Source organism: Pongo abelii, chromosome 15 (genome assembly GCF_028885655.2).
Source record: "Pongo abelii isolate AG06213 chromosome 15, NHGRI_mPonAbe1-v2.0_pri, whole genome shotgun sequence".
Classification (NCBI taxonomy): Eukaryota; Metazoa; Chordata; class Mammalia; order Primates; family Hominidae; genus Pongo; species Pongo abelii.
Genome location: NC_072000.2, coordinates 47,899,483 through 47,918,603, shown reverse-complemented (window position 1 = coordinate 47,918,603; position 19,121 = coordinate 47,899,483). Strand labels below are relative to the sequence as shown.

At 35.7% G+C, this 19,121-nt stretch overlaps 1 long non-coding RNA gene across 1 annotated transcript in view; it reads left to right on the top strand.

Moving 5' to 3' along the window:
• Nucleotides 1-14,254: 14,254 nt before the first annotated feature.
• The window catches only part of LOC129049758 (uncharacterized), a 106,734-nt gene continuing 101,867 nt past the window's right edge, over nucleotides 14,255-19,121 (top strand). Inside the window, exon 1 of the long non-coding RNA XR_008513065.2 lies at nucleotides 14,255-14,409. This is a non-coding gene — a long non-coding RNA (uncharacterized LOC129049758). The remainder of the gene's footprint in view (nucleotides 14,410-19,121) is intronic.

Genomic DNA, 19,121 nt, shown 5'->3' with positions numbered 1-19,121 from the left:
GGCAAAGAGTAGGACATTTAATGAGGAGGGGTATGCATAGTCTGGGGATGACAGTTAACACATGCAAAGTACCCAGACACAGCCTGTCTCTTAGAAACGATGAAATAATTATCAGCAATTCTTTTCCACCACACATGTTATTTCCATTCTTGTGTAACATTAATTTGCTCTTGCTCCTTGCCATATCAAATTCTTCCTTGTTGTAAAAAGTCGATTTTAAATTCATTTCTAACCTTACCCCAATAAAGTTATTTTCTTTCTATGAAAATCTTAAATGTGTGTAACCTGCACAGATTTTCTCACATGTGATTCTATGTTGCGTATGTATTTTTCTCATTCAAGGTACTTTAACATTGTGAATGTGCATGGGTGAGTGTAGAAAGGCATATTTCATGCCTCTAAAACTTTTGGATGATTGGCATCAAGCATAACAACAATTAAAGCCCAAAGCAGAACAAGACAGCAGTCATAATTTTCATAACAGAATTTATTTCCATTTGGGAATACTTGCAGATGTTTAGATGTCAGGTGTGCTGATAGCTATGGATTCGTATATCCACTAAATGATGCTCTAAGGTAAGTTGGAAAAGGATGATCCTCTCTGTGGGAATGTTTGTTCAATATTTCTGATATTCATATATTTATATATATAATTCTTATACGTTGTGAATTTATTGTCTCTTTCAGTGTAGATGTTGTCTGGTTAAAACTCATATATGTGATTCAAGATGATCATACTTTTGCCCTCTGACACACTTCCACCCACAGTTGCAGGCCCCTGGCCAGGTAGCCAGTTCTTTTGCTGCTATTAGGACCACTCTTGGAACCAGCTGTCTCAGATGTAGAGACGGGGCCTCGCATGCAACTATCTTTCTGGCAAGGAATAAGAAAGGAAGTACTAGAAAGAATGAAACAGGGAAGGAGGGAAAGCTAATTCAAGGTACATCATTGAGCTAGTTAACTTGTATCATTTTCTTCGTTTGTGAAATTAAAATTCTGTTTCTGTTATCAGCATTTCAGTGAGACAGCTGTCTCCTAAAGCTCATTTTCTAGTGTTTTACTGATTATCAGGATGGCTAATGAATATGTGGATTAAGGTTTTAAAAGTATAATTATCATAGCTTGGTGTTCTGTGTGTCATCAAAGTTCGTTTTAGCAAGAATCGTCTATGTCAGCACCTTGGAATCAAACTCATTTCATTTGCTTTTAAGAGATATATAATTGGCTGCATAGGTTGGTGATTTTAAATGGAATGAGAGGAGATCATGAGTTTACTTTCCCAAAGAGTTCCCCCATCTTTTCAAGGCCTAAATTCTATCATTGAGATTCTTTTTTTGTGGCCTAAGGCTTTTATCCTCTACTAAAATGCAAATAATATATTCTTTATACCTTAATGAATTTGTGCTAATTAGGTACTCCATTGAAATCAAGTTTTGATGTTGACAAGTAAGGATGAGGGGGTGCATGAGAAGACCCTGGTATCATAAGCTATGAGTTGGATGTTGATTATGGAAAATACCTGCTGACGTTTCAGTGTTTCCTAGAGCTCCCATTAAAGAAAGGCAATGTTACTTCAGCTCTTGAGAAATTAGAACAAATGGCTCTTAGGAAGGGAGAGAAAAATGAGAAAAACCTTCTGATGCTGTTCAGTAATTAACCTGAAAAAAAGAGTAGTTTAAAGAGAAAACTCTATTTCTTAGTTTCCTGACTTATCCTACCAAAAGAATTTATTGTTTTATTGAGCACCAGATTTAAACGCAAGGCAAGTTTGGAACAAGAAGAAGCAACAATGCTACACATTTGCCAGCAGGAGACCGTGTAACACAAGTTCCTTTCTCGATTGGCTAAAATATCTTTCAGAACCAAATCAAATATACTCTAAAGAAAGTCTATTCTTGTTTATAATTCTTTAAAAGAGCTTCATGGATTTTTTTTTTTTTTTTTTTGACAGAGTCTCACTCTGTCGCCCAGGCTAGAGTGCAGTGGCACGATCTTGGCCTACTGCAACCTCTGCCTCTCGGGTTCAAGCTATTCTCCTACCTCAGCCTACTAGTAGCTGGGATTACAGGCATGTGCCACCACGTCTAGCTAATTTTTGTATTTATAGTAGAGACAGGGTTTCACCATGTTGGCCGGGCTGGTCTCAAACTCATCACCTCAGGTGATCTGCCCGCCTCGGCCTCCCAGAGTGCCAGGATTGTAGGCATGAGGTGCCACTCCCATCTGTTTGTTTTTCTGAGACAGCATCCTGCTCTGTCGCCCAAGGTGGAGTGCAGTGGTGCGATCTCGGCTCACTGCAACCTCTGCCTCCCTCCCCCTCATGGATGGTTTTAATAACAGTTGGTCCTGGCTTTGGAGAACCACTAAGCTGACATTTTGAATGAGTCTTAGAATTAACATTTCTTCAGTGACAATTTTGGTATGTATTTTTTCTTATACACTTTAGCAATATGTTTGGAGACAGAACCATTTTGAAATATCAGCTCTACAACTTACTAGAAAATTTACAAAGCTTCTGCAAGACTCATTCTCCTTAATCTGTAAAATTGAACAAGAGTAACTCCTTGCTTTAAAGTTAAATGATTATGCATATCACATATTAGCTACTTCGATTATAATTTTATTATCTCAGATTGCATCACGAGATTAGGTATTTTATAAAATGATCATATTTATGGAGGTATGGAAAATAAAATTTATAGCTCAATAATACATCACTATAGTAGACTTGTGTATCAGGTACTGCAATCTCATATAGCACTAATATTAGAAAAATGAGAGGAATCAAAACATATTTACCAAATTTGTGCAAAATGATTAGCATGCTCCTACCATATTCTCTCAAGACCAAAGTGCTGTCTAAAAATGAAGATAAATATTTCAGGTTTTTTTTATATAACAAAGTAAAATAACTGTATCTTGATGTTTTGAGAAAGTTAACAGTTTGCAAAATTCCTATCTCTCACTCTGTTTTATTTTGTTTACTAGGTCATTTTTTTCAGAATCCGGTTACAAAATTCATTCATTTTCATAGTATTCTATGCAGCAGAGACATTTGTAGTCTTGGTGGCACTATGAATGAAAGTTATTTCATTCATAATCCTGGTGCTGTCTCACCGGGATTATTTTAATAGTCTCACTGTGCTCAGTTTTTCACTCCACTTTAACCCTTTCTATACCTTTCCATGCATGTTGCACCATTTGGTTTTCTAAAGACTGATTAGAATCTTGTCCTTTCTACGAAAGTTTTCTATAATTTTACCTGTTTCCTAGGCTTTGAGGTAATTCCACACCACTAGTATTTGCCCAGGCAAATTATTGACTGCTTCCCTGCACTCCTTACAACTTTCTGATTTTATATGTGGGGACTCATTACTCCTATTTCTACATCCCATCAACACATATGGCATTGTAAAGGGAAAACTGGCCACCGGCTTCCCGACTGCAACCTCACCTCACCATGGCAACATTACCTGCAAAAGCAGAAACTTTTGAAGTTAATCTTGAATTACATGAACCTAATGACTTTAGAAAATGGGTCAGCTGCTTCACTAATTGATAAATTCTATGATAGTTAATATTTGTACTTAGAAACGTGCATAGGCTTAACTGACCAGGATCTTTACTGAAGCAAACTGGCATATCTTTACCTCAAATGGGTGAGAAAATTTTTTAAAAAAGAGATTCTGACCGGGTGATACATATTGTCCTTAGAAAAGGGGTTCTAGAGTTCCTGGCTCATCTTCAAACTGGGGAAGCAAAAGATAACACTGATCAAGTTCAGGGGTTCCAACAACTCAGGACTGGCAAAGAAGGAGAGGATATCAGGGAATAGAGAGACTCAAGGAACAAGATATCCACTTGTCGGTAGGAGAAGTTATGTTTCCAGGAATGTTACTGGAGATATGAATGAAGAGACCTGAAGATAAGACTGCCTTGGGAAAGAAAAAGTAAAGCTGAGGAAGTGGAAGCTTGGTAGAGATGGGAGAAGCAGACATCCGGAAAAACTTCCAAAGGTCTCTTTCCCTTGGAGATCTAGAGTTCAGTCCACAATTATGAGAGACTAATATTTCATTTTTATATTGTACTTCCCTTATGGAATTGTTACATTTGTCTTCACAACTTGGTTTGATTATCTCTTAGGAGACTGAAGGGACAGAAAAGAATAGGGTGGGAAACCTCACCTGATTTGCTCACTGATTCTGGAAGAGAAGCAACTGTCTGTGAATCTGAGTTCTGGTTGGTGATCAGAAGTACAGGAAGGTTGACCACAGAGAATTTGGCATCACTAGCAAATGAGTATTACTACATAATTTAACATAAGAAAAGAAGCACAGTTAAACTTTATTTTCATGCCATATGCCAATGGGAACTTTCCTTGGCCAGATAAAAAAGCAAACAAACAAACTAACAAACAAATGCTGGGGATAAGAGTTTATGGATTCTATATTATAAAGACTCCACCATCTTCTAGCAAGAATCTATCTCCTTCTCTTTTTCTCTTTGAACCCACAGGGCATGTGTCACTTTCTAACTTATAAAAGAAGTATATTGTTATAATACTGGTAAATTTAAAAATCATTGCCATATCATATTTACAACTAGGAATCTGGGAATGCATAGGATGTTATTTTCTTTGATTATATAGTCTTATTTTATCATAATGTAGACATTTAAAATAAATGGAAGACATTTGATAACATTTGTACAGTAATTTGCTGAGAATTGACTACCAGTGATAAAATAAAATTTTTTTTTTAAATGTACCCTATTGACCGGGCACGGTGGCTGATGTCTGTAATCCCAGCACTTTGGGAGGCCGAGGGGGGTGGATAATCTGAGGTCAGGAGTTCGAGATCAGCCTGGCCAACGTGGTGAAACCCCTTCTATACTAAAAATACAAAAATTAGCCAGGCGTGGTGGTGAGTGCCTATAATCCCAGCTACTTGGGAGGCTGAGGCAGGAGAATCACTTGAACCAGGGAGTTAGAGGTTGCAGTGAGCCGAGATCATACCACTGCACCCCAGGCTGGGTGACAAGAGTGAAACTCTGTCTCCAAAAAAAAAAAAAAAAAAAAAAAAAAAAAAAAAAAAAAAATTGGCTCTATCTGTCATACAAATTGTTCTCATGCAAATTGTTATCCCCCAACAAACAAAGCAGTTTATAAGTATACACATAAAAGCTACATAAAATAAATTAGCAATAGAGTGAAAATTGTTGTTTTTTTCAGTTTGACACACTTTCTCATGTCACATAAATTTTGCATGTCTTTTTCTGCCCAACAACTCTCTCTTTCATTTGGGTAATTCTTATTTGGGAAAGGAAGGAGGTGGCTGTGGCTTAAAAAGGGTGGCAAAAGGTATCCTTGTAAAGGAACTGTTCTGTATCTTGAATGTGGTAGCGATCACATGACTCTACACATATGATACAATTGCATATAAACAAATATATTCACACACATAAATAAATGTAAAACTGGTGAATGTGAATAAGGCAAGTGGGTTTTAACAATGCCAATTTTTTTGGCTGTGCTTTTACTGTAGTTATGCAAGAAGTTACTGTGAAAGAAAAGAGTGTAGGGTATACAGGATCTCATTATATCATTACATATACCTGCATTTTAATCTACAATTATTTTAAAATAAAGTAAAATGCCCAGATAGCCATCCATATTTGTATTGCTTGTATGAAATTAGCAGTGCCTTTTTATTAAAGAGATTGCATTCTTTCACAGATATATAGATAAGTCCTGTTCGGTGCTCATGAATTATTAAACTCTAAGGATAGATCTTTACTATTTAATTTAAGTCTAGTTAAATTCCTTATAGTTTCTACATCTTGCTGGATCTAGTAGCTAATAACCTATCTAAACACTTGGATAGTGAAAGAGCAAAAAATACCTTTTACTTGAAACATATATTTTAAATATAGGATTTCATTTTAAAGAGTAAAATTAATTCTTCTGGTTGTGCTCCCATCTCAATGTCTATTTCTTCTTCTCCTTTTCTGGATCTTCCATTTCTCCTGACCTGTACATGTTGGCTAGTCCAAGGTGCTGCTCTTTTTTTTTCTTTCTCTTCTTCATTCACATTGTTAAGAACTGTGAAGCTTCTGAACTTCTACTTTACTTGAAAATTAATAGTTACCCTGCAATTGTTCTATAGATGCTGCCAGAAGACTCTGGCAGAGGCTCCTCAGTCAGAGACAAAAAACTTTATTGTTCAAGGCACAACAGGTAGCATGAGCTTCGTGTTTCCATTATTTTCATTATTTTCCCCAAGACCCACAGAAATGATGTGAAGTGATTGATGAATGCTATGGCACAAATCTATATTTTCAAATTAAAAATATTTATGCATATGTAAGAATTACATACATTTATGGGGTACGTATTTTGGTACAAATATTCAATATGTAGTGATCAAATCTGAGTAATAGGAACATCCATCCCCTAGTACTACTACTACTATTACTACTACTACTAATAATAATGATATTTCCCTTGCAACCAGAGGACACCATGTAATATGTAAATAGAAGTATTATGTGAAATTCCATAAAGCCTATTTGAAGGGAACTTGACTGAGCAAGAAAGATCGCTTTTTTTTTTTTTTATTTTTTAATCCTCTTTTCTCTTTCCTGAAATACACAATAGGATGCCTCAGGTGTAGAAGTCATGTTAAACCACTTGCAATACCGGGGACTGAAGAAAGCTGAGAACCTGACAACTCCATGTTTCAACTTGGAAAAAGATAGGTGACTATAGACAGCCCATCTGGAATTGTCTTCAATCTTGTAAGCGTGAGGAACTGACCAATTTTCAGTTGTTTCCTCTCTCTGATTATAAGAAATAAGCCAGTGAAGATAGAGTTTAGGGCAGGGAATGATGGGACCGTTAGTAATGTAAACTTCAGAGCATTTAAGATACTCCCACTTATTGATAACTCACGTTCTGGCCTGGTATCAAAGATACTCCTTTATTCATTCACTAACTGCCAGAAGGATACGTATGCCTGATTTCTTCTCTATGGAGTCCCTATCTCTACAACCAAAGGGGAGGGAGAGGCAGTGAGGCTTAGTCCATGTTTCAGCAAAAAAAAAAAAAAAAAAAAAAAAAAAAAGCCTTTTAACTGACACAACCAATGAAAACAATAAAGAAAAAAATTTATTGAGTGCTAAAAATAGTGAGTTTACTTTAGGGATTAGATACTAGCCTGAGCACATTGCACCACAAATACTCAGTTCAAATTCTTCCCTTCTTTCTTTCTTTCTTTCTCTTTCTTTTTTTCTTTCCTTCCTTCCTTCCTTCCTTCCTTCTTTCTTTTCTTTCTTTCTTTCTTTCTTTCTTTCTTTCTTTCTTTCTTTCTTTCTTTCTTTCTTTCTTTCTTTCTTTCTTTCTTTCTCTTTCTTTCTTTCTTCTTTCTTTCTCTTTCTTTCTTTTCTTTCTTCCTTTCTTTCTTTTTTTTTTTTTTTTGAGACAGAGTTGTGCTCTTGTTGCCCAGGCTGGAGTGCAGTGGCATGAGCTTGGCTCACTGCAACCTCCACCTCCCAGGTTCAAGCGATTCTCCTACCTCAGCCTCCTGAGTAGCTGGGATTACAGTGCCTGCCATCATGCCTGGCTAATTTTTGTATTTTTAGTAGAGATAGGTTTCATCATGTTGGCCAGGCTGGTCTTGAACTCCTGACCTCAGGTGATCCACCTGCCTCGGCCTCCCAGAGTGCAGGGATTACAGGTGTGAGCCACTGCCCCCGGCCTCAAATGCTACTTTCTCTGGGAATCTTTTCCAGATAAAATACAAGGCCTGAATTAAATGCATCTTCCTAATTAAAGCCAAGCACATGCAACTATTATAATACTTAATGCTCTGTATTGTAATTAGCCTTTTAAATTGTATCTTTTTTAGTACACTCAAATCCTCTTAAGGCAGGGCTTACATTTTATACTCCTAAATCTTGAGAGATAGTGCTAAGCCTGGTACATGTTATACACTCGATAAATATTTATTGAATAAATGAATCAATTAAAAATGAAAGAAAAAGAAGAATGGGTGAATTATTTGTTTTAAGATAGAATAGCACTGAATAATTGTGAATTGTTTAAAGCTACACAATGATTGACTGATAGAAGAAAGACATTGATTATTGTTCGAGTAGTAAACCAGGATGCCTGTGCATTTTATGAAGTTCTACAGAATCCTTTGAAATGAGGTTATGTAACATTGTCCCAGAATTTCAGTTTTCTACTCTGTAAAATTGGCAACATTTTAGCTATACTACAGGATTGTTAGTAAAATAAATAAAATGATAATGTTAAAGTTCTTAATGTATTATATGATTTGCAGTAAGTACATAAAGACATTTATATTAAAAACGTTCATTTTCCCTTTAGGTTTTACAGTTAAGTCTTTAATCTCAAGTTGATTTTTGCATATAGTGAAAGGAAGGGGCCCAGTTTCAATCCTCAGCATATGGCTACTCAGTTATCCTAGCAACATTTATTGGATAGGAAGTCCTTTCTCCATTGCTTGTTTTTGTTGACTTTGTTGATGCAGTTGGTTATAGGTCTGCAGCTTTATTTTTGGGTTCTCTAATCTGTTTCGTTGGTCTATGTTTCTGTTTTTGTACCAATATTATGCTGTTTTGGTTACTGTAGCCTTGTAGTATAGTTTGAAGTTGGGTAGTGTGATACTTTTACCTTTATTCTTTTTGCTTAAGACTCTTTCTGTTATTTGGGCTCTTTTTTGGTTCCATGTAAATTTTAGAATATCTTTTTTTTCTAATTCTGGGAAAAATTCATTGGTAGTTTACTAGGAATAGCATTGAATCTGTAAATTTCTTCGGGCAGTATGGCCATTTTATTGATGGTGATTCTTCCTATCCATGAGCATGGAATGTTTTTCCATATGTTTATTATCTCTGATGTTTTTCAGTAGCGTTTTGAAATTTTCGTTACAGAGGTCTTTTACCACCCTGGCTAGCTGTATTCCTAGTTATTTTGTGTCTTCTGTACGTGGCTATTGTGAATGGGACTATGGTTTTGATTTGGCTCTCAGCTTGGATATTGTTGGTATATAGAAAAGCTGCTTATTTTTTGTACATTAAAAACCCTAGAAGATAACATAGGAAATACCATTCTGGACATAAGGTGTGACAAAGACTTTATAAGGATGAAGCCAAAAGCAACTGCAACGAAAACACAATTTGATAAGTGGGATCTAATTAAACTAAAGAGCTTCTGCACAGCAAAATAAACTATCAACAGAGTAAACAGACAACGTACAGACTGGGAGAAAATATTTGCAATTTATGAATCCAACAAAGATTTAATATCCAGAATATATAAGGAACTCAAACAAATCAACAAGCAAAAATCAAACAACCTCATTAAAAAGTGAGCAAAAACCATGAACAGACATTTCTCTAAAGAAGACGTACACTCAACGAAGAAGAGTATGAAAAAATACTGAACACCACTAATCGTTAGAGAAATGCAAATAAAAACTACAATGAAATACTATCTCACAGAAATTAGAATGGCTATTAATAAAATGTCAAAAACATAATAGATGCTGGTGAGGTTGTGGGGGAAAGAGAATGCTTACACCAGTAGTGGGAATGTAAACTAATTCAGCCACTGTGGAAAGAAGTTTGGAGATTTCTTAAAGATCTAAAAACAGAGACATCATTCGACCCAGAAATCCAATTATTGGATATATACTCAAGGAATATGTCATCTTACCGTAAAGACATATGCACACATGTGTGCATCGCAGCACTCTTGACAGTAGCACAGAAATGGAATCAGCCTAAATGTCCATCAATGATAGACTGGATAAAGAAAATCTGGCAGATATACACCATGGAATATTAAGCATCCCTAAAAGGAACGGGATCATGTCATTTGAAGCAACTTGGATGGAGCTGGAGGTCATTATAAATGCAGAAACAGAAAACCAAACACCACATCTTCTCACTTACAAGTGGGGGCTAAACACTGAGTGCACATGGACACAAAGAAGGGAACAAAAGATGCCAGGGACTACTTGAGGGTGGAGGTAGAGAGGAGGGTGAAGATCAAAAAACTACCTATCTGTTACTACGCTTATTACCTGAGTAATGAAATAATCTATACACCAAATCCCTAAAACACATAATTTACCTACATAATAAACCCACACGTGTATCCTTTGAACCTGAAGTAAAAGTTGAAAGAAAAAATGAACATTGTATTCATATAGCTTAAGTAGTCACTGTTTTTATGCTATATAGATAAGCATTTAATAGAAATTATCCCTGATAATGTATAGTTTGCAGTTGGGTAGTAAGCATAGGCTTATGTATAATGTATTCTAATATTTGTTCAAAAATTAAAAGCTATTTAAACCATCTATTTGATTTGATGTTCTCCTCTCTAATTAAATGGTAGTAACATATTTAAAAGTTCATATATATCAAGGATCTGGGTTTTTTTCCCATTTTTTTAGAGTAAGTATAGTTCAAATATATGATGCATTTAACAGTATAGTTCAAATATATGATACATTTAATGGAATTTACTTTATTAAGGCCCTCAGAATTCTATAGCAGAAGATGCATTCTAACAATCACAATTGTAAGAACAGGAAAGAAAGCTGTGCTTCCAACTGCATTTTTAGAATTCTTTCAGGTACACTTATGCTCTCAGTGTCTGTGGACCATGAGTAGTTGTATAGGTATGTGGGAAGAAAAAAAAATGTTCAAAGAAAGCTGTAAGTGGAAATGAAACCTTATTGATCTTCAGTAAGATTCTTTTTATCACAAACTTTTCAACTCTTCCAAAAATCTGAGCCAATTGAATTCAGAAATGACATTTCTGGTGGGTTTGCTTTGTTCAGTAAGAATAACAACTGAAAGCATTTCTACTAACCTCAGCTATAGAATATTACCTTTTGTTGATATTGTGTTTTTACTTAGCATTGGAGATAAGCATTATCTTATACTTTATGGGATATAATATAAACATATATGCTGGATGTGAAGAAATAAAATACCATAATGTTCATTCAATAATATTTATCAAACATCTATTATATGTATCACTTTATGAGTCAGGTATCTGAGAGGATACAAAGCTATCAAATCATAATCCTCAGCTTCAAGAGACATTAAATTAGAGCTGACAAGGAACAATGGAAAAGCAACAAGAAAGGGCTACTGATAAAATGTTTGTAGAAGTGGATAGAGATTACTTTTGTCTGAGAAATCTATTGAGCGATTAATAAAAAATTATGTAGATGTAGATATATATGAACTCTAAAAATATATATTATAAAAAGTACAATTGTTTGCAGTTTTTCTAATGTAAAAATTGCAGCTTTATAATGTATATTTTCAGAAAATATACTGCATAATATTTTCAGTTAATAAGATATTAATTATAATTAATGAAATATTAATGAATGTTAATATGATTAGTGATTTGTATGTTAATAGAGTTATTTACTGCATCATAACATTTTCAGCATATTATCACACTCAAGTTACATAACCACTGTGCCTGTGTGACTGGCTTTTTTTTTTTCTAGCTCTCTTTTACAGGTAAGGAAAATGAAGCTCAGTGAAGTCACATTCACAAAGTAGGAAAAAGCGTATGTGTCTCTTCTTGCCAAATCCAGCATAATAGAACTGCTATGTGACCTTAGTTATGTTGCCAATTTCCTTTATGATCAAATTTTCTCATCTGGATACTGGGGATGAAAACAGTAGTTGCCTCACAAAACAGTATATCAGTTAGGATACTTTCAACTACCAATACCAGAATGGTGGTTTAACTAACATAGACATTGATTATTTTTCACTCCGATGGCTTAAAGATACATGGTTCTAGGTTTAACTCTGCAGCCCAACATCGTCATCATAGTCCCAGAGTTATTTTGTCTGTTCACTGTGTCATTATCAGGGTGTTTATGACATCTTCCAGTCTGCCCACATAGAACATCATACAAATCATACAAGCATCATGCCCTTATACCTTGTAGGAAAGGGCTGTACTGCATATCATCCATTTGCTCTTTTGCTCTTCCAGATCCCCACTCCCTTTTTATTTTTTGTTTTTTTGAATACAGAGTCTTGCTCTGTCATCCAGACTGGAGTGCAGTGGCACAATCTTGGCTCACTGCAACCTCTGCCTCCTGGGTTCGAGCAATTCTCCCAACTCAGCCTCCCAAATAGCTGGGACTACAGGCACACACCACCACGCCTGACCGATTTTTGCACTTTTTAGTTGGGATTTCACCATGTTGACCAGGCTGGTCTCAAACTTCTGGGCTCAAGTGATCTGCTGCCGCAGCCTCCCAAAGTGCTGGAATTACAGGCCTGAGCTACCACCTCCAGCCTCAGATCCTCTCTTGACCCTTCCCTACCCATTCTGTACCACAGGAGGGTGACTGGAATGGACTACTTCTAACTGTGACTGATTTCTGATTCATTTTAGCTAATGAAATCATGAGTTTAAAAGTAGAAAGGCAAGTGATGTTGGGATATTTATTTCTCCTTCCTTCCTCCTTGCCAGGTCATGTGGGTTGGATGTTAACAGCCCCCTCAACACAGCTATTCTTACCAGGAACTAAACACTGGGCCCTCCTTTGCTGCTTCACAGCAGCTCTTTTCTTGAAAACCTCCGGTTACTTCACTATCTCTTGTTCATAATAGATTATTTAGAAAACTGTATTACTTACTATGCCAATGACTTTGTGCTACTTATACTGGGTTGTTCATGCTCTATATCTATATAGTCTTAGAGGCTATTACTTAAGCAGTTTCTTCTCAAATGATTCACAATTAAGAAGACTTACCTAAATTCTCATAAAATAGCCATGAATAGACATAAGACAGTTTTACACCATTAAAAGCAGTAATAGGCAACCAAATTATAGAATCAGAGATAATTCATAGTTAACTATGAGATAGATTTATTCTGTATATACAGATAGATATAGATCTATCTCTATCTTTCTATCAAAAGCCAGACAGAGAGAGATAGCTCCTGAAATTTGTACTTTATAATATAAAATAAAGACCACCTAAAATGCAAAATGAGCTTTATCATTATCCATCATTAGCCCTGTGATTCCAATCTTTAGGTCCTACACAAATTTAAAACTAGATTGCCCACCAACTTTTTTGAAGAGTAGCTTTATAAAGTAGAGTACTATTTAATTCATTCTAGTTGCCTTTAAAACTGGTAGCAACATACTCTTCTGTCCCTGTTTTAAACACTACTATTACCAGGCAAAAGCAACTTAGCAATTTGCTTTAAACAACTCTTGTTATCAGAAGACTGGGAAAAATAATTAAAATAGCGTATTTTTGAAGACCAAGAACTTGCTCATCATCAAGACTTGCTTCAAGACTCACCTTGCCATATCCACCAGGTTAAAGCTAATATCCTGTAAATTTCTTAATGTTAAACAGTTTTATACCTTACAACATCCACCTTAAAGTCCTTCCCTCCAATCTTTAAGACCCCATAAGTGTACTCCCCTGACCTTACCCTTCTCAGTCACTACTAAGATTCAGTGAATATGGTGTTCTCTTTCATTGCAGTAAGTCTAATAAACTTAGTTTTGTGTGATCAATATTTTTTTTCTGATGAATTTTTGTGGGGGAGGCCATGGTGTCAATATTTGACAGCCTTCTCCTTACTCTAAGCTGTGCTAGCATCTTAGTCCACCAAGATGGAGACTGTAAACTCTAGAATAAAAGTGCACAAGAAGTAAGGATTTTGAGGGGTTGGATCAATACATTCTATGGTTTTAGATTTTGTGAGTGGGTCAAGTACAGTAGGGAGTGTTGGTTAGAAAAATAACCAGTGTAGCAGTTTACATGTGTTTGAAAGTACAGGTTTTCATGTATTAACATTGTCTCAGAGCATCAAACCAACAAGAGCTCAGGGATAAGATGAAAATACAACTCTAATATGTTTTACTAGAAAAAGAGAATTAGACTAAGATATGTGTACCTCAACCTGATTTCAAAGTGTAGATCTAAAAGAGGTACAAACCTACCCACTGAGTGGCATATAAACAGAGGAATCTGCAATACTCTTACACTTTTCTGACACGTACCTATTGAGCTTAGATGGATATTAGTTAACAATAGAGAAGGAAGAAAAATAAAACACTAAATTTTTAAAAATGATATTGTTTTCAGAAAAGATTAGCATATTAACACTGAAAGTTTTAAAAATATAGCAAAAAATATAGCAAAACACAGACATGTGAGCAGGGATTATGATTTAATTAATCTGGTTTAGGACCTACTTCCAATATGCAGGTAGGATGGAGAACTCCAGAGCTGGAACAGAGGTCAGCAAACTACAATTCATTGGGCCAGATAGATCCTATCACCTGTTTTTGCACAGCTCATAAGGTAAGAATTTTTTTTCAAACTTTAAAGTGTTGGGGGAAAAGACTATTTCATGGACACATAAATGTTATAAGAAATTCAAAGTTTAGTGTCAATTAATAAAGTTTTCTGAGGATGTAACCACTTTCATTTGCATACCTGTTGTCTGTGGTCGCTTTTGAGTTAAAACGGCAGAGTTGAGTAGTTGAGACAGAGACTGTATGATCTGCAAAGCCTAAAATGTATAATTTCTAGACCTTAACAGAAAATGTTTGCAGATCTAGAAGATTCAGAGGAAAAGCATACCTCTAGGGAGGATATACAGCATAATTCAGAATAAAATTTTGGAAAACTCATTGATGTATTAACACAGCATGACTTAACTGTTATACATTGATAACAAATTGTGTGGAGAAAGAATACTAACTCGTTATCAAAAGGCACAAAAGGGAAATAAAAAGAGAGGTGACTACATTAAGAAAGGCAGGTAAGTGAAATGCCGTAGCAATGCCGGACATATTTCTGTCCATTCTTTGACATTAGCAAATCAAAATTTTACTCTTTCTCACTGTGGTTTCTGTTTTACAACAGTGGAAGTATGGAATAGGAAAACACAAACAGCAAAGACACATCCAGCTGGCAAACAAACATGTATTTTCTAATAAACCTGCTTCTGTTCAAGGTTCTAACATTCTGGAAGCTGAATCCAATGCCTGCATTGACATTCCTTGGGTCACTTACCTTATCCAACCACAACAATTTGTATTTTGTGTGATCTGCATTAAAGTAATGTTATTAACTTAGTACGTCACTGCAGCTCTAAGTCATCATTTCAGCAGTAAACATGAATGCATTAGGCTGTTTAGGACCAGTTTTCACCAGCAACTCTCTGTGGCCCCCACAGATACAACGGCAGTGACTAGCAGGTCATGCTACAGCATAGATTAGGTTTTTGTCCTCTTCACATTTAGCAATGGATTTTCTAATTTGATAATAAGCCTGCAAGTACATGGACAATTTGAAGGTGGGGAGAAGCAAAAGAGCTTAGAAAACAGTAGATTCACTCTTATTATATAGAAATGTAACTTTAAGCAAATAATTTTTTTAATTTCATTATTTTTATTTTTTTATTATTTTTTATTATATTTTAAGTTTTAGGGTACATGTGCACAACGTGCAGGTTAGTTACGTATGTATACATGTTCCATGTTGGTGTGCTGCACCCATTAACTCGTCATTTAACACTAGGTATATCTCCTAATGCTATCCCTCCCCCCCTCCACACACCCCACAACAGAAGTTGGAAACCATCATTCTCAGCAAACTATCGCAAGGACAAAAAACCAAACACCGCATGTTCTCGCTCATAGGTGGGAATTGAACAATGAGAACACATGGATACAGGAAGGGGAACATCACACACCGGGGCAAATAATTTTTTAAAATGAAAAATATACAGCTATCTTTATATATGTTACTTCAATTGATGAAAATTTATATATGCCATACTATATTGTAAAGTTTTTTTCTGTTTACCTCTTTGTCTGTTGTTATGAAAAAAGACTTAAATGAATATATAAAATATACATCTTTTGTAAATGCATTTATGGATTGTAAAAATGAATAAATTGATTTTATCTATAAAAATATATAGTTTAATTGAGGCAAAACTATATATTTGATTTGATATAATTTGTTAGTTAAATTTTTTTAAAATTTAGTGTTAAATTATAGTGTTTTTTCTGGCTAACTTCATTAAATGCCAAAGCTGTATTTTCTTGTCAGCTATGATATTGAAATGCATGAAAAGTGGAAAATTTGTGTTTTATAATTCACAATGACTGCCTGATTAAGAAACTATAAAGACTGTATTAATGTATTTCAAAAACCAATATTCTATGGAATATTGCCATGGAAAAGTAAAAGAATGATTGTCAGAGAAATGTTGGTATGACATTTTGTATAACTTTAGGTGACCTTTCAATGACAGTCTTACAAAGACTTTTATTCTAACACTAATTACTACTCACAATTATTAAATTTTGTAAAGTTCTACATGAATATAGGCTAAAAATCCTGACTCTACAGGGTGGGAAATCATCTTACCACTATAATATTTTAATTTGATTTTTATTTTAAGTACAGGGGCCAAGTGCAGGTTTGTTATGTAGGTAAACCTGCGTCATGAGGGTTTGTTGTACAGACTATCTTACCAGCCAGGTATTAAGCCTAGCATCCACTAGTTGTTTTTCTGGATCATTTCCCTCCTCCCACCCTCCACCCTACAAAAGGCCACATTGTGTGTTCTTCCCATCTACGTGTTCTCATCATTTAGCTCCCACCTCAAGCAAGAACATACAGTATTTGGTTTTCTGTTACTGTATTAGTTTGCTGAGGATAATGGCGTCTAGCTCCATCCACATTCCTGCAAAGGACATGATCTTGTTCATTTTATGGCTGCATAGTATTCCATGGTGTATAGGTACCACATATTCTTTATCCAGTCTATCATTGATGGGAATTTAGATTGATTGCATGTCTTTGCTATTGTGAATAGTGCTGCCATGAACATATATGGGCATTTGTCTTTATGCTAGATGATTTCTATTCCTTTGGATATATACCCAGTAATGGGATTGCTGGGACCAATGGTAGTTATGTCTTTAGGTCTATGAGGAATTCCAGTGGCTGAACTAATTTGCACTCTCTCCAACAGTGTACAAGTCTTCCTTTTTCTCCACAACCTCACTAGCATCTACTATGTTTTGACTTTTTAATAAAAGCCATTCTGACTAGTATGAAATGGCATCACATGGTGGTTTTGATTTGCATTTCTCTAGTGATCAGTGATGTTGTGCTTTTTCTCATATGTTTGTTGGCCATACATTTATCTTCTTTTAAAAAGTGTGTTCATGTCTCTTACCCACTTTTTAATGGGGTTGTCCATTTTTTTCTTATAAGTATGTTTAAGTTTCTTACAGATCCTGGATATTAGACCTTTGTTGGATGAATAGTTTGCAAAAATTTTATCCCATTCTGTAGGTTGTCTGTTTACTATGTTAATAGTTTCTTTCACTGTGCAGAAGCTCTTTAGTTTAATTAGATCCCATTTGTCAATTTTTTCTTTTATTGCAATTGCTTTCAGCATCTTCATCATGAAATCTTTGCCCATGCCTATGTCCCGAATGGTATTGCCTAGGTTGTCTTCCAGAGTTTTTATAGTTTTAGATTTTACATTTATGTCTTTAATTCATCGAGAGTTGGGTTTTGTATATGGCGTAAGGAAGGGGTGCAATTTCAGTCTTCTATATATGGCTAACCAGTTATCCCAGCACCATTTATTAAATGGGGAACTCTTTCACAATTGCTTGCTTTTGTCAGATTTACTGAAGATCAGACAGTGTAAGTGTGCAGTCTTATTCCTGGGTTCTCTATTCTGTTCCATTGGTCTATGTGTCTGTTCTTGTACAAGTACCATGGGATTTTGGTTCCATACTAATTTTAAAATTGTATGTTCTAGTTCTGTGAAAAGTCACAATGGTAGTTTAATGGGAATAGCATTGAATCTGTAAATTGTTTAGGGCAGTATAGCCATTTTAATGGTACTGATACTTCCTATCCATGAGCATTGATTTTTTTTTCCATTTCTTTGTGTCATCTCTGATTTCTTTGAGCACTGGTTTGTAGTTCTCCTTGTAGAGATCTTTCATATCTCTAGTCAGCTGTATTCCAAGGTATTTTATTCATTTTTGTGGCAATTGTGAATGGGAGTTCATTCCCGATTTGGCTCTCAGTTTTACTATTATTGGTGTATAGGAATGCTAGTAATTTGTGCAAATCGATTTTGTATCCTGAGACTTCGCTGAATTTGTTTATCAGTTTAAGAAGCTTTTGGGGCCGGGTGTGGTGGCTCACGCCTGTAATTCCAGCACTTTGGGAGGCCAAGGCAGGCGGATCTCGAGGTCAGGAGATTGAGACCGTCCTGGCTAATACGGTGAAACCCCGTCTCTACTAAAAATACAAAAAATTAGCCGGGCATGGTGGCAGGTACCTGTAATCCCGGCTACTTGCGAGGCTGAGGCAGAGGAATTGCTTGAACCCGGGAGGGTGGAGGTTGCAGTGAGCCAAGATTGCGCCACTGCACTCCAGCCTGAGTCCTGGGTGACAGAGCGAGACTCCATCTCAAGAAAAAAAAAAAAAGAAGCTTTTGTGCTGAAACTATGTGGTTTTCTACAGAGAATATCATATGATCTACAAACAGAGATAGTTTAACTCCCTCTCTTTCTATTTGAATGCCCTTTATTTCTCGTCTTGACTGATTGCCCTAGCCAAAACTTCCAATACTATGTTGAATAGCAGTGGTGAGAGAGGGCATTCTTGTCTTGTGCTTGTCTTGGTCTTCACGTGGAATGCTTCCAGCTTTTGCTCATTTACTATAATGTTGGCTGTGGATTTATCATAGATGGCTCTTATTATTTTGAGGTATGTTCCATCAATACCTAGTTTATTGAGGTTTTTAAAATGAATGGATATTGAATTTTATCGAAAGGCTTCTCTGTAACTATTGAGAAAATCGTGTGATTTTTGTCTTTAGTTCTGTTTATGTGCTGAATCACATTTATTGATTTGAGTATGTTGAACCAGCCTTGCATCCTGGGGCTAGAGCCTACTTGATCATGGTGGATAAGCTTTTTGATGTTTCTCTGGATTTGGCTTGCCAGTATTTGGTTGAGGAT